Genomic DNA, 8,615 nt, shown 5'->3' with positions numbered 1-8,615 from the left:
AGCTGCCTTTGGTTTTGTGGCTTTCCTATGTGATGCTTTATCTCAATGTTAGTGCAGAGTGTAACGTAAAGTGTAGGACCTGTGCCTTTGCTGTACTATGTTGTGCTACTTTGAGCCTGTGTCAAAGATATTGATTGATTGGGCTGGTTGACGGTATACTGTATGCTTGTGATTTGACCACTGATTGTTAACAAAGCTGCTTTCAATCCAAAAAGGTGGATGCAGACAGGTGATCTTTGGCCTGCTTCGGACCAAAAACCAGGAAAAATCCTCAGCGACTTAGTAGGGCCTCTTGTGAGGGGAGCCTGTCTGGCAGGCGCTATGCAACTCATACTTACCTGGCAGGGGAGATACCATGATCACTAAGGTGGTTCTCCCAGGGTGAGGCTCATCCATTGCACTTCGGGTGTGCTGACCCCTGCGATTTCCCCAAATGCGGGAAACTCGACTGCATAATTTGTGGTAGTGGGGGACTGCGTTCGCGCTTTCCCCTGATTTACTCTGGTGAAAAACAGTGCTTATTATTCAATGCTGACTATTACTAGTCAGAGATACTTGCTAGATCGATCGATCGAGCGAGCCAGCCATCAATTGACCTCTGGGTGGCCAAGAGGATTGGATACTCCTCTCTCCCTTATCAGCTGCCTTTGGTTTTGTGGCTTTCCTATGTGATGCTTTATCTCAATGTTAGTGCAGAGTGTAACGTAAAGTGTAGGACCTGTGCCTTTGCTGTACTATGTTGTGCTACTTTGAGCCTGTGTCAAAGATATTGATTGATTGGGCTGGTTGACGGTATACTGTATGCTTGTGATTTGACCACTGATTGTTAACAAAGCTGCTTTCAATCCAAAAAGGTGGATGCAGACAGGTGATCTTTGGCCTGCTTCGGACCAAAAACCAGGAAAAATCCTCAGCGACTTAGTAGGGCCTCTTGTGAGGGGAGCCTGTCTGGCAGGCGCTATGCAACTCATACTTACCTGGCAGGGGAGATACCATGATCACTAAGGTGGTTCTCCCAGGGTGAGGCTCATCCATTGCACTTCGGGTGTGCTGACCCCTGCGATTTCCCCAAATGCGGGAAACTCGACTGCATAATTTGTGGTAGTGGGGGACTGCGTTCGCGCTTTCCCCTGATTTACTCTGGTGAAAAACAGTGCTTATTAATCAATGCTGACTATTACTAGTCAGAGATACTTGCTAGATCGATCGATCGAGCGAGCCAGCCATCAATTGACCTCTGGGTGGCCAAGAGGATTGGATACTCCTCTCTCCCTTATCAGCTGCCTTTGGTTTTGTGGCTTTCCTATGTGATGCTTTATCTCAATGTTAGTGCAGAGTGTAACGTAAAGTGTAGGACCTGTGCCTTTGCTGTACTATGTTGTGCTACTTTGAGCCTGTGTCAAAGATATTGATTGATTGGGCTGGTTGACGGTATACTGTATGCTTGTGATTTGACCACTGATTGTTAACAAAGCTGCTTTCAATCCAAAAAGGTGGATGCAGACAGGTGATCTTTGGCCTGCTTCGGACCAAAAACCAGGAAAAATCCTCAGCGACTTAGTAGGGCCTCTTGTGAGGGGAGCCTGTCTGGCAGGCGCTATGCAACTCATACTTACCTGGCAGGGGAGATACCATGATCACTAAGGTGGTTCTCCCAGGGTGAGGCTCATCCATTGCACTTCGGGTGTGCTGACCCCTGCGATTTCCCCAAATGCGGGAAACTCGACTGCATAATTTGTGGTAGTGGGGGACTGCGTTCGCGCTTTCCCCTGATTTACTCTGGTGAAAAACAGTGCTTATTATTCAATGCTGACTATTACTAGTCAGAGATACTTGCTAGATCGATCGATCGAGCGAGCCAGCCATCAATTGACCTCTGGGTGGCCAAGAGGATTGGATACTCCTCTCTCCCTTATCAGCTGCCTTTGGTTTTGTGGCTTTCCTATGTGATGCTTTATCTCAATGTTAGTGCAGAGTGTAACGTAAAGTGTAGGACCTGTGCCTTTGCTGTACTATGTTGTGCTACTTTGAGCCTGTGTCAAAGATATTGATTGATTGGGCTGGTTGACGGTATACTGTATGCTTGTGATTTGACCACTGATTGTTAACAAAGCTGCTTTCAATCCAAAAAGGTGGATGCAGACAGGTGATCTTTGGCCTGCTTCGGACCAAAAACCAGGAAAAATCCTCAGCGACTTAGTAGGGCCTCTTGTGAGGGGAGCCTGTCTGGCAGGCGCTATGCAACTCATACTTACCTGGCAGGGGAGATACCATGATCATTAAGGTGGTTCTCCCAGGGTGAGGCTCAGCCATTGCACTTCGGGTGTGCTGACCCCTGCGATTTCCCCAAATGCGGGAAACTCGACTGCATAATTTGTGGTAGTGGGGGACTGCGTTTGCGCTTTCCCCTGATTTACTCTGGTGAAAAACAGTGCTTATTATTCAATGCTGACTATTACTAGTCAGAGATACTTGCTAGATCGAGCGAGCCAGCCATCAATTGACCTCTGGGTGGCCAAGAGGATTGGATACTCCTCTCTCCCTTATCAGCTGCCTTTGGTTTTGTGGCTTTCCTATGTGATGCTTTATCTCAATGTTAGTGCAGAGTGTAACGTAAAGTGTAGGACCTGTGCCTTTGCTGTACTATGTTGTGCTACTTTGAGCCTGTGTCAAAGATATTGATTGATTGGGCTGGTTGACGGTATACTGTATGCTTGTGATTTGACCACTGATTGTTAACAAAGCTGCTTTCAATCCAAAAAGGTGGATGCAGACAGGTGATCTTTGGCCTGCTTCGGACCAAAAACCAGGAAAAATCCTCAGCGACTTAGTAGGGCCTCTTGTGAGGGGAGCCTGTCTGGCAGGCGCTATGCAACTCATACTTACCTGGCAGGGGAGATACCATGATCACTAAGGTGGTTCTCCCAGGGTGAGGCTCATCCATTGCACTTCGGGTGTGCTGACCCCTGCGATTTCCCCAAATGCGGGAAACTCGACTGCATAATTTGTGGTAGTGGGGGACTGCGTTCGCGCTTTCCCCTGATTTACTCTGGTGAAAAACAGTGCTTATTATTCAATGCTGACTATTACTAGTCAGAGATACTTGCTAGATCGATCGATCGAGCGAGCCAGCCATCAATTGACCTCTGGGTGGCCAAGAGGATTGGATACTCCTCTCTCCCTTATCAGCTGCCTTTGGTTTTGTGGCTTTCCTATGTGATGCTTTATCTCAATGTTAGTGCAGAGTGTAACGTAAAGTGTAGGACCTGTGCCTTTGCTGTACTATGTTGTGCTACTTTGAGCCTGTGTCAAAGATATTGATTGATTGGGCTGGTTGACGGTATACTGTATGCTTGTGATTTGACCACTGATTGTTAACAAAGCTGCTTTCAATCCAAAAAGGTGGATGCAGACAGGTGATCTTTGGCCTGCTTCGGACCAAAAACCAGGAAAAATCCTCAGCGACTTAGTAGGGCCTCTTGTGAGGGGAGCCTGTCTGGCAGGCGCTATGCAACTCATACTTACCTGGCAGGGGAGATACCATGATCACTAAGGTGGTTCTCCCAGGGTGAGGCTCATCCATTGCACTTCGGGTGTGCTGACCCCTGCGATTTCCCCAAATGCGGGAAACTCGACTGCATAATTTGTGGTAGTGGGGGACTGCGTTCGCGCTTTCCCCTGATTTACTCTGGTGAAAAACAGTGCTTATTATTCAATGCTGACTATTACTAGTCAGAGATACTTGCTAGATCGATCGATCGAGCGAGCCAGCCATCAATTGACCTCTGGGTGGCCAAGAGGATTGGATACTCCTCTCTCCCTTATCAGCTGCCTTTGGTTTTGTGGCTTTCCTATGTGATGCTTTATCTCAATGTTAGTGCAGAGTGTAACGTAAAGTGTAGGACCTGTGCCTTTGCTGTACTATGTTGTGCTACTTTGAGCCTGTGTCAAAGATATTGATTGATTGGGCTGGTTGACGGTATACTGTATGCTTGTGATTTGACCACTGATTGTTAACAAAGCTGCTTTCAATCCAAAAAGGTGGATGCAGACAGGTGATCTTTGGCCTGCTTCGGACCAAAAACCAGGAAAAATCCTCAGCGACTTAGTAGGGCCTCTTGTGAGGGGAGCCTGTCTGGCAGGCGCTATGCAACTCATACTTACCTGGCAGGGGAGATACCATGATCACTAAGGTGGTTCTCCCAGGGTGAGGCTCATCCATTGCACTTCGGGTGTGCTGACCCCTGCGATTTCCCCAAATGCGGGAAACTCGACTGCATAATTTGTGGTAGTGGGGGACTGCGTTCGCGCTTTCCCCTGATTTACTCTGGTGAAAAACAGTGCTTATTATTCAATGCTGACTATTACTAGTCAGAGATACTTGCTAGATCGATCGATCGAGCGAGCCAGCCATCAATTGACCTCTGGGTGGCCAAGAGGATTGGATACTCCTCTCTCCCTTATCAGCTGCCTTTGGTTTTGTGGCTTTCCTATGTGATGCTTTATCTCAATGTTAGTGCAGAGTGTAACGTAAAGTGTAGGACCTGTGCCTTTGCTGTACTATGTTGTGCTACTTTGAGCCTGTGTCAAAGATATTGATTGATTGGGCTGGTTGACGGTATACTGTATGCTTGTGATTTGACCACTGATTGTTAACAAAGCTGCTTTCAATCCAAAAAGGTGGATGCAGACAGGTGATCTTTGGCCTGCTTCGGACCAAAAACCAGGAAAAATCCTCAGCGACTTAGTAGGGCCTCTTGTGAGGGGAGCCTGTCTGGCAGGCGCTATGCAACTCATACTTACCTGGCAGGGGAGATACCATGATCATTAAGGTGGTTCTCCCAGGGTGAGGCTCAGCCATTGCACTTCGGGTGTGCTGACCCCTGCGATTTCCCCAAATGCGGGAAACTCGACTGCATAATTTGTGGTAGTGGGGGACTGCGTTTGCGCTTTCCCCTGATTTACTCTGGTGAAAAACAGTGCTTATTATTCAATGCTGACTATTACTAGTCAGAGATACTTGCTAGATCGAGCGAGCCAGCCATCAATTGACCTCTGGGTGGCCAAGAGGATTGGATACTCCTCTCTCCCTTATCAGCTGCCTTTGGTTTTGTGGCTTTCCTATGTGATGCTTTATCTCAATGTTAGTGCAGAGTGTAACGTAAAGTGTAGGACCTGTGCCTTTGCTGTACTATGTTGTGCTACTTTGAGCCTGTGTCAAAGATATTGATTGATTGGGCTGGTTGACGGTATACTGTATGCTTGTGATTTGACCACTGATTGTTAACAAAGCTGCTTTCAATCCAAAAAGGTGGATGCAGACAGGTGATCTTTGGCCTGCTTCGGACCAAAAACCAGGAAAAATCCTCAGCGACTTAGTAGGGCCTCTTGTGAGGGGAGCCTGTCTGGCAGGCGCTATGCAACTCATACTTACCTGGCAGGGGAGATACCATGATCACTAAGGTGGTTCTCCCAGGGTGAGGCTCATCCATTGCACTTCGGGTGTGCTGACCCCTGCGATTTCCCCAAATGCGGGAAACTCGACTGCATAATTTGTGGTAGTGGGGGACTGCGTTCGCGCTTTCCCCTGATTTACTCTGGTGAAAAACAGTGCTTATTATTCAATGCTGACTATTACTAGTCAGAGATACTTGCTAGATCGATCGATCGAGCGAGCCAGCCATCAATTGACCTCTGGGTGGCCAAGAGGATTGGATACTCCTCTCTCCCTTATCAGCTGCCTTTGGTTTTGTGGCTTTCCTATGTGATGCTTTATCTCAATGTTAGTGCAGAGTGTAACGTAAAGTGTAGGACCTGTGCCTTTGCTGTACTATGTTGTGCTACTTTGAGCCTGTGTCAAAGATATTGATTGATTGGGCTGGTTGACGGTATACTGTATGCTTGTGATTTGACCACTGATTGTTAACAAAGCTGCTTTCAATCCAAAAAGGTGGATGCAGACAGGTGATCTTTGGCCTGCTTCGGACCAAAAACCAGGAAAAATCCTCAGCGACTTAGTAGGGCCTCTTGTGAGGGGAGCCTGTCTGGCAGGCGCTATGCAACTCATACTTACCTGGCAGGGGAGATACCATGATCATTAAGGTGGTTCTCCCAGGGTGAGGCTCATCCATTGCACTTCGGGTGTGCTGACCCCTGCGATTTCCCCAAATGCGGGAAACTCGACTGCATAATTTGTGGTAGTGGGGGACTGCGTTCGCGCTTTCCCCTGATTTACTCTGGTGAAAAACAGTGCTTATTATTCAATGCTGACTGTTACTAGTCAGAGGTACTTGTATGCTTGTGATTTAACCACCGATTGTCAACAAAGCTGTTTTTCAATCCAAAATGTGGTACATTATCTCTTTATATTTAGCTGTATACGCAGCCTTTGTCTCCCCCTCGTGGATGAACAACAGTGTGATCAGTGAAGTTTCTTTTTCTGCTGGGCTTCGAGAAGTCAGGGCATGGCGAGCCTTTCCCTAACCTAACCTATCCTTCCTCTCTGTCTCACAGGTGACGGCATGCAAATGTGGGGACTGCTTCATCGGCACGGCAATGCTCTGACCAGAAGCCGCCGCCCCATATGCTAATACCCTGGTTGCTGTGCATCTTGGAAGTGCTTAGACTTGAGCCTGTGTCTTATGGAATTTGGGGTGCCTGCACACCCCTGGCTCCGTACAATGAGGTGCATCCGTTTTTTGGCGCAGTTGGATCCAGACAGGTGATCTTTGGCCTGCTTCGGACCAAAAACCAGGAAAAATCCTCAGCGACTTAGTAGGGCCTCTTGTGAGGGGAGCCTGTCTGGCAGGCGCTATGCAACTCATACTTACCTGGCAGGGGAGATACCATGATCACTAAGGTGGTTCTCCCAGGGTGAGGCTCATCCATTGCACTTCGGGTGTGCTGACCCCTGCGATTTCCCCAAATGCGGGAAACTCGACTGCATAATTTGTGGTAGTGGGGGACTGCGTTTGCGCTTTCCCCTGATTTACTCTGGTGAAAAACAGTGCTTATTATTCAATGCTGACTATTACTAGTCAGAGATACTTGCTAGATCGAGCGAGCCAGCCATCAATTGACCTCTGGGTGGCCAAGAGGATTGGATACTCCTCTCTCCCTTATCAGCTGCCTTTGGTTTTGTGGCTTTCCTATGTGATGCTTTATCTCAATGTTAGTGCAGAGTGTAACGTAAAGTGTAGGACCTGTGCCTTTGCTGTACTATGTTGTGCTACTTTGAGCCTGTGTCAAAGATATTGATTGATTGGGCTGGTTGACGGTATACTGTATGCTTGTGATTTGACCACTGATTGTTAACAAAGCTGCTTTCAATCCAAAAAGGTGGATGCAGACAGGTGATCTTTGGCCTGCTTCGGACCAAAAACCAGGAAAAATCCTCAGCGACTTAGTAGGGCCTCTTGTGAGGGGAGCCTGTCTGGCAGGCGCTATGCAACTCATACTTACCTGGCAGGGGAGATACCATGATCACTAAGGTGGTTCTCCCAGGGTGAGGCTCATCCATTGCACTTCGGGTGTGCTGACCCCTGCGATTTCCCCAAATGCGGGAAACTCGACTGCATAATTTGTGGTAGTGGGGGACTGCGTTCGCGCTTTCCCCTGATTTACTCTGGTGAAAAACAGTGCTTATTATTCAATGCTGACTATTACTAGTCAGAGATACTTGCTAGATCGATCGATCGAGCGAGCCAGCCATCAATTGACCTCTGGGTGGCCAAGAGGATTGGATACTCCTCTCTCCCTTATCAGCTGCCTTTGGTTTTGTGGCTTTCCTATGTGATGCTTTATCTCAATGTTAGTGCAGAGTGTAACGTAAAGTGTAGGACCTGTGCCTTTGCTGTACTATGTTGTGCTACTTTGAGCCTGTGTCAAAGATATTGATTGATTGGGCTGGTTGACGGTATACTGTATGCTTGTGATTTGACCACTGATTGTTAACAAAGCTGCTTTCAATCCAAAAAGGTGGATGCAGACAGGTGATCTTTGGCCTGCTTCGGACCAAAAACCAGGAAAAATCCTCAGCGACTTAGTAGGGCCTCTTGTGAGGGGAGCCTGTCTGGCAGGCGCTATGCAACTCATACTTACCTGGCAGGGGAGATACCATGATCATTAAGGTGGTTCTCCCAGGGTGAGGCTCAGCCATTGCACTTCGGGTGTGCTGACCCCTGCGATTTCCCCAAATGCGGGAAACTCGACTGCATAATTTGTGGTAGTGGGGGACTGCGTTTGCGCTTTCCCCTGATTTACTCTGGTGAAAAACAGTGCTTATTATTCAATGCTGACTATTACTAGTCAGAGATACTTGCTAGATCGAGCGAGCCAGCCATCAATTGACCTCTGGGTGGCCAAGAGGATTGGATACTCCTCTCTCCCTTATCAGCTGCCTTTGGTTTTGTGGCTTTCCTATGTGATGCTTTATCTCAATGTTAGTGCAGAGTGTAACGTAAAGTGTAGGACCTGTGCCTTTGCTGTACTATGTTGTGCTACTTTGAGCCTGTGTCAAAGATATTGATTGATTGGGCTGGTTGACGGTATACTGTATGCTTGTGATTTGACCACTGATTGTTAACAAAGCTGCTTTCAATCCAAAAAGGTGGATG

At 47.7% G+C, this 8,615-nt stretch overlaps 13 non-coding genes across 13 annotated transcripts; all 13 read left to right on the top strand.

The window, feature by feature from the left end:
- Positions 1-330: 330 nt before the first annotated feature.
- LOC142703466 (U1 spliceosomal RNA) lies at positions 331-494 on the top strand. Its single transcript, XR_012867519.1, has one exon. It is a non-coding gene; the product is annotated as a U1 spliceosomal RNA (small nuclear RNA).
- Positions 495-969: 475 nt separating this feature from the next.
- Positions 970-1,133, top strand: LOC142703465 (U1 spliceosomal RNA). The gene has a single exon (XR_012867518.1). It is a non-coding gene; the product is annotated as a U1 spliceosomal RNA (small nuclear RNA).
- Positions 1,134-1,608: 475 nt separating this feature from the next.
- Positions 1,609-1,772, top strand: LOC142703464 (U1 spliceosomal RNA). Its single transcript, XR_012867517.1, has one exon. It is a non-coding gene; the product is annotated as a U1 spliceosomal RNA (small nuclear RNA).
- A 475-nt stretch (positions 1,773-2,247) lies between these two features.
- On the top strand, positions 2,248-2,411 carry LOC142703424 (U1 spliceosomal RNA). The gene has a single exon (XR_012867480.1). It is a non-coding gene; the product is annotated as a U1 spliceosomal RNA (small nuclear RNA).
- A 467-nt stretch (positions 2,412-2,878) lies between these two features.
- On the top strand, positions 2,879-3,042 carry LOC142703463 (U1 spliceosomal RNA). The gene has a single exon (XR_012867516.1). It is a non-coding gene; the product is annotated as a U1 spliceosomal RNA (small nuclear RNA).
- A 475-nt stretch (positions 3,043-3,517) lies between these two features.
- On the top strand, positions 3,518-3,681 carry LOC142703462 (U1 spliceosomal RNA). Its single transcript, XR_012867515.1, has one exon. It is a non-coding gene; the product is annotated as a U1 spliceosomal RNA (small nuclear RNA).
- A 475-nt stretch (positions 3,682-4,156) lies between these two features.
- On the top strand, positions 4,157-4,320 carry LOC142703460 (U1 spliceosomal RNA). Its single transcript, XR_012867513.1, has one exon. It is a non-coding gene; the product is annotated as a U1 spliceosomal RNA (small nuclear RNA).
- Positions 4,321-4,795: 475 nt separating this feature from the next.
- On the top strand, positions 4,796-4,959 carry LOC142703422 (U1 spliceosomal RNA). Its single transcript, XR_012867479.1, has one exon. It is a non-coding gene; the product is annotated as a U1 spliceosomal RNA (small nuclear RNA).
- Positions 4,960-5,426: 467 nt separating this feature from the next.
- On the top strand, positions 5,427-5,590 carry LOC142703459 (U1 spliceosomal RNA). Its single transcript, XR_012867512.1, has one exon. It is a non-coding gene; the product is annotated as a U1 spliceosomal RNA (small nuclear RNA).
- Positions 5,591-6,065: 475 nt separating this feature from the next.
- On the top strand, positions 6,066-6,229 carry LOC142703427 (U1 spliceosomal RNA). The gene has a single exon (XR_012867483.1). It is a non-coding gene; the product is annotated as a U1 spliceosomal RNA (small nuclear RNA).
- Positions 6,230-6,822: 593 nt separating this feature from the next.
- On the top strand, positions 6,823-6,986 carry LOC142703469 (U1 spliceosomal RNA). The gene has a single exon (XR_012867521.1). It is a non-coding gene; the product is annotated as a U1 spliceosomal RNA (small nuclear RNA).
- Positions 6,987-7,453: 467 nt separating this feature from the next.
- LOC142703458 (U1 spliceosomal RNA) lies at positions 7,454-7,617 on the top strand. Its single transcript, XR_012867511.1, has one exon. It is a non-coding gene; the product is annotated as a U1 spliceosomal RNA (small nuclear RNA).
- A 475-nt stretch (positions 7,618-8,092) lies between these two features.
- LOC142703421 (U1 spliceosomal RNA) lies at positions 8,093-8,256 on the top strand. Its single transcript, XR_012867478.1, has one exon. It is a non-coding gene; the product is annotated as a U1 spliceosomal RNA (small nuclear RNA).
- The last annotated feature ends 359 nt before the right edge of the window (positions 8,257-8,615 follow it).

The sequence above is a fragment of the Rhinoderma darwinii genome, unplaced genomic scaffold (genome assembly GCF_050947455.1).
Source record: "Rhinoderma darwinii isolate aRhiDar2 unplaced genomic scaffold, aRhiDar2.hap1 Scaffold_2743, whole genome shotgun sequence".
Classification (NCBI taxonomy): Eukaryota; Metazoa; Chordata; class Amphibia; order Anura; family Rhinodermatidae; genus Rhinoderma; species Rhinoderma darwinii.
This window is presented reverse-complemented; position numbering and strand designations above follow the sequence as displayed.